Raw genomic sequence first — 6,516 nt, 5'->3', positions numbered from 1 at the left:
ATCCAACTTTATAGATTCATTTCATCTAGGAGAAAGGAGCAATCTTGTGGATTTTCTTGAAGGAATTTTGGTGAAAAAATCTGGTTTTCATCAAGAGTTTAAAGGGTAATCACTTCATCTCTTTAATCTTTCTAATTATCCAAAGTTTAACGGTTAATCTTCATGGGTTTAAAACCCTAATCGCGTTTATAGGCTAGCGGACTTGAGGAATCATTTATATCGCTTTAAATCATAGGCTAGCTATCTTGATGAGACCTCTAGGTAGCTAACTTGAGGTTTGATTGTTTGATTATGGTTGTTTATGTGATGAATGAGATGATTATGGTTAGAAAGTGGAGAGAAATCGAAGGAAAGTTGCGAAAGGAAGCTGGCCGAAATTCTGGTCATGTTGTTCTGTTTTAGTTTCAAAATTTTGATGCTTGGTTGACTGTTAAATTGATGGATATATGTTGTATATTGTGTGTACAAAGTGCCTTTCAAAAATAGAATCGAATGGTTGCACAAAACTTGAGTTTTGGGAAAAGTTTCAAATCTAGAAATTATTAGCAGGGTAACCGGACAGTGGTTCTTTGACTGAATCTATCTCTTTCTGCAAAAGTCAAAATTGAGTGCCTTTTCTGGCATTCAAAACTAGACATTCAGAGCTTTCAAAAGGTATAATAATCCCCTGCTAGTTCATTTTGAGTAAACCGTAGCGATTCGGCAAAGTGAACCGTCCTGCTTTGCCTATTTGTCCAAATGAAACTGGGAAATTGCACTTTGTGGCTCGATTTTGTTCTACTTGTGAAAAGATTTTCATAATGATGCCTTCTGATAAATTATAGCATTTTGAACCTAGTTTCCAACACCATAAACCATTCTCAATTTGGATTTGTATAGAGTTATATATGGTTTGATTTCGAAACTGCGACAAAGCTGGAAACTGGAAAATTTTCTCTTCCCTGCTGACCGAATGGTCAAGTCTGTTTTGGGATGTTATAGATTCGAAAATTTTAGTGTCATTTAACCATCAATTGCTCATGAAATGTTTTTGGAATCTTGGTTTCAAAAATGGAGTGAATTGGACCTGATTTCATTTAACAAAATTTTTGAAAAGAAAGAGGGATAGGGTTGGCAGATTAGTTTTGAAAAGTTTCACAAACTTTGGTTGTTTCGTTAACTGTCTTCTCGTGTGAGTTTTTGCCTAAATTTTGTGAGAGAGGTAGTCCATATATGAAAGTTTAAGTGTACTAAATTTGGTGTAATTTTAATACTAGTTCGATACCCAAATAATGCCCCAAAGACTGCTCTTCAAATCTGGGAATCCACTGATCAAGTTGTGAAAACCAACCGACTTCAAACTGTTATATCTTGTTGTTCAAAACTCCGAATTTATTTCTACTTGTTGTGTTTGAAACTTTTTTTGGAACTCTTATTGTGTTATAAATTTCAGAGGCTGATTCACTTCCTATGAATTTTATTGAAATTCCAAACATTGCTGAAAAACCAAGACTAGTTTGTCTTGTTTTCATGAATCAGCAACTTTGAACTGAAAAAAGAATGCTTTCTGTTTAGAATCTTGAAAGGGTGTCTTCTGGGAAGCTTTAGTACTTTGGGTCTAGTTTCCAACGGTATAAATTTTTTCATTTTTGAACTTACCAAATTCAAGATCTAATTTTCCAAGTTTTGTCGCGTAAAGCAGAAAATTTTCAAATACGTAGGAAATGAGTTTTTAAGAACTTTTCATTTCCTTTTGATATTGATAGTTCGTTTGAAACCCGAGTTCATGGAGGATACAAGTTTCTTTTGTGACTTTAAATTCTCACTTTTGAATCTTGAATTTCAATAGAGTGAAACTCTTTTAAGACATTGTCTTAATTTTTAAGCGAGTGTACTTTCCTCTTTGAATGTTGAGTGATATAGCGTATAAGTGGGTAATAGTTGATCGCTGTTTCTTTAGGTGCTCAAGAGCATTTTGAAGGGAATCTCGGAGCGGATCACTAAAGACTTTAATTACTCACTTATTTTGAATTAGTGAGTGCCAAGTGTATGAATTGTTGCTAAATGCTTAAATTGTTCCTCATTAATTGAGTATTTTGAAAGTGTCGAGACGAGTGTGTGCTTTATCTCACTCGTTCTCTTTTAAGTGAATTTATAATTGAATTGTGTGAACTAAAAATTATATTTGTGTTGAAATGATGTCGATTGGAATGAATCTCATCGACTTATAATTATATTTGTGTTGAATTGGGGGACGCCCAAACTCATTGGCTGACCTTGTGACTCGAACCGGCATGAGCTTGGTCGGAAAGTTTGGTGAGTCATGAGAAAATCATAAACTTGATCTATTTGAGAGATCTCGCTTGGCATACTCGAATAGTATCGCCTTTTATAATAGAAGTGCAAGTCCGGAGCAGGGGGTGTAACGGTGAACGGGAGTGTGAAGTAAGTGAAGTTCTACAGATTTAATACCTACCTGGTTGATGGAGTGTCATCACGTGGAGGTATTTTATCAAATCTCGGCAAAGCAAGTGGAATCTAACTCCTGAGAGATTTCGTATCTTTATTAAGTGTGTTTATTGTTAAATTGTGATTTGCTTGAATTTTATAGATTTACTTTCTGTATAAGTGTTATTGTTACTTGACTTATGTGTTTACATGTTTTTTTGTTCTCACTGAACGTTTGCTGACCTCATTAGTTTGTTTTTCTTAATAGGAGTTCGAAATGGAAAGAATTTTGAGGAAGCCGACTTGATTACTCGTTTGATTCGAATTTTGGATGTAATTGATTAGTCGACTTTTGGTAGTTGTATTTTGGAGAAAGTCGATATACTTTTGGTAACTTATGATGTAAGATTTGAATGTTGAATTAAGGAAGTGACTTTTCTTTGTTTCAATTTTTATATTTGGTTGTTTATCCTTAACTTTGAATTGACTTGTATCGAGTTTTGGAGAGAGTTAGGCAGGCGTTTCGCTGATACCCTTGGGTTCGCCCTAGGGAGAAGTGAGGGCGTCACAGCTGGTATCAGAGTTTAGCCTTCAGATCTCTATAGTGTATCTTAGGTTAAAAGTTTAGGATGTCGGACACTAGGGACTAGTTTGAAAGTAAGTGACCACTTGTAGAGATGAAAATTAGAACCTAGATTTGAATTAGTGGACAATTAGGAGTCTTAATCTTGTGAGAAATATGTGGAATAGTACGAAATGATCAGACCTAATTTATTTAGTATATTTGGATCCACCTAAACTTTTAATTTTAATTATAAGTTATGGAAGGTAATGGTGGTAGTCAGCCGTATCAAGGGTGCCTTCCGGTGATCTGTTATCGAGAAAGGCCTAGAGGAGCTCGTTGGCGATAATCCAACTCGCCGAACTAGAACTCCATGTGACTGCCGGAGGACTTACTTGTACCCTAATCATGTGGTACTAGCGGTAATCGATGATTGGAGTTGGGTATCCGGGGAAAATGGAGTAGTTCAAGAGGATAATCGAAAACTAAGGGTAACCGTGGATATCCAGATTAGTAGAATATCAGAATTAGAGATAGAGGTACTTGAGGAACGAAGAAAATACTAAGACTCCTTGTGAGCAGTTTCAGGAGGTTACGAGTCGACTTGCTAGGATAGTACATGAGGTTAGAGACCGGACCGAGAGGATGATGGCCGAGTGTGTTGTCTTGGTCGAACAAGTAGTGGATGGCAAGATACTTGACGGAAAAAATGAGATAGAAACTCCTAGTGCTGAAGATGGAAATGATTCTACTAAAGTAGCAGAGACTTCTGACCCCGCCAATCACTAAGCTAGTGATCTAGTTTATTTTGATAGTTTTGGTCTAAGATAGTCGGGGTGGTGCTTGTTTAGCCATTGTATTTTGTTTAATCGTGCTATCTATCTTTTGAAGCACATGAACGTTACTTATGAGGTGCTTGACTTTATTGTTCTATGATTTCTAATCTATGTTATGGGTTGTATGCATTTGCAATTATTTCAGTGTCTCCCTTATTATTTTCGTTTTTGCATGATCAAAGTGTCATTTTCAAATTTCATTTATGTGTACTTATTTTACGTCATGTATTTATAAATGTTAAACTTATGGACGATCGAAAAAGTGAAAAGGGTCGAGAACGAGGGGTTAGGCAGCCCCAAACTCAAGGAGATGATTAGGGAATGGCATCTGGATCAAACCAAAACCCTAGAAACGGACGGGTTAACTCGTTATCATGCTCAATTGAATTGTAAAACGAAAACAGTAGAACTGTGTATTTTGGGAGAGGCAACCCTAAAATTGGATGTAAGAAATAGACTAGGCTCATCTACTCTTATTTCAGGAATTCGAATTAGAAGAATGTTGTGTAAGGGAGATCAAGAATATTTGGCTCTTCTTATAAATACTCCTAGTGATAAAATGAGCTTGGAAGATATACCTGTAGTAAAGGAATATTCGGATATTTTTTCTGAAAAACTAGAGTCATGGCCACCTGAAAGAGAGATAACATTTAACATTGATGTGACTCCAAGAGTAGCACCTATCTCTAAAACGTCTTATAGAATGGCTCCGATTGAATTGAAAGAGTTGAAATTGCAATTACAGAACCTTTTAGAGCGAGGCTTTATAAAAGAGAGTGATTCACCGTGGGGAGCTCCGGTATTGTTTGTTAAAAAGAAAGATGGGAATTTAAGGTTGTGCATAGACTACCGAAACTTGAATGACGTTACCATTCAAAATAAGTATCATTTACCCCACATTGATGAGTTGTTTGACCAATTACAAGGGGCGGTAGTGTTTTCAAAATTGGATCTTAGATAAGGATATTATCAATTGAGGATTTTGGAAGAAGATATACTTAAAACTGCTTTTAACTCAAGACACGGACACTTTGAGTTCGCAGTGATGTCATTCAGATTGACTAATGCTCCTGCAACTTTTATGGATTTAATGCACTGAATCTTTGAATCTCATCTGGACCAGTTTGTAGTGGTGTTCATTGATGATATATTGGTGTATTCTAAGACTCTGGAAGATCATGAGAAATATTTGAGAATTGTTTTACAAACCTTAAGGGAACATCAGTTATATGTTAAGTTTAGCAATTGTGAATTTTGGTTGAACGAAATAACTTTCTTAGGTCATATAATTTCAAGAACGGAATTAAAGTAGATCCGGTCAAAATTGAAGCAGTTTCTAAATGGAAACAACCGGAAAATCTTACAGAAGTCCGAAGTTTCATAAGATTAGCAGGATATTACCGAAGGTTTATCAAAGATTTTTCTAAAATTGCGGGACTCATGACTGAGTTGACTAAGAAAAGTGAAAATTTTATATGGAAGCCTAAGTGTGCAAAAAGTTTTCAGGAGTTAAAAAAATATTTAACAAGGGCGCCTATTTTAGTTTTGCCTAATGGAAAGGATAACTTTGTAGTCTATACAGATGTTTCAAAAGAAGGGTTGGGTTGTGTATTGATACAGAATAATAAGGTGATTGCGTATGCCTCTAGGAAATTAAAACCTCACGAGAGAAACTATCCAATTTATGATTTGGAATTAGCGGCGGTAGTGTTTGCATTGAAGAAATGGAGACATTACTTATATGGAGTGACGTTTGAGATTTTCACCGATCACAAGAGTTTTAAATATCTGTTTTCTCAAAAAAAGTTGAACTTGAGGCAACGTAGATGAGTGGAACTTTTTAAGAATTGTGATTGTACGATTAATTATCACCCAAAAAAAGTTAATGTGGTAGCTGATGTTTTAAGTCGTCAAGTGCAAGTGGCAAGATTGATGATTAAAGAATTGCGCTTGTTGGAAGAGATTAGTATTTGGAACCCTCATCTTGAATTGAAAAAAATGATTCTTGAAAACATTATCGTGAAATCCGTTTTACTAGATCGTATCATGGAGACAGAAGAGAAAGATTCTAAAGTACAAAAGTGGTTGGAGAAAGTCAAGTAGGGAGAAAAGTCAGATTTTAATTTGGGAATAAATGGTGTACTAAGATTTCGAAATCGCATAGTGGTGTCAAAAGATGAAGGGCTAAAAAGGAAAATTTTGGAGGAAGCGCACCATTCTAACTATACGATACATCCTGGAGGGAATAAAATGTACCAACAGTTAAAGAGTTTGTACTGGTGGGAGAACATGAAGAAGAAAATTATTCGATTTGTCCAAACTTGTTTGATTTGCCAGCAGGTTAAAACCGAGTATCAGAGACCGTCTGGCCTTTTGCAACCTTTAGAGATATCCGAGTGAAAATGGAACAATATCACTATGAATTTTGTATCTGAATTACCAAGGACACAAAGAGGTCATGACGCTGTTTGAGTGATAGTAGATAGATTGACCAAATCTGCTCATTTTTTGCCGATTAGTATGAAGTACTCACTGAAAAAAATTAGCTAAATTATATTTGGATAAGATTATAAGGCTATGTCTTGTTTTCATGAATCAGCAATTTTGAGCTGAAAAATGAATATTTTCTGTTTAGAATCTTGGAAGGGTGTCTTCCGGAAAGTTTTAGTACTTTGGATCTAGTTTCCAACG

This window comes from Coffea arabica, chromosome 9e (assembly GCF_036785885.1).
Source record: "Coffea arabica cultivar ET-39 chromosome 9e, Coffea Arabica ET-39 HiFi, whole genome shotgun sequence".
NCBI classification, from domain to species: Eukaryota; Viridiplantae; Streptophyta; class Magnoliopsida; order Gentianales; family Rubiaceae; genus Coffea; species Coffea arabica.
Note: the sequence above shows the minus strand (reverse complement) of the source record.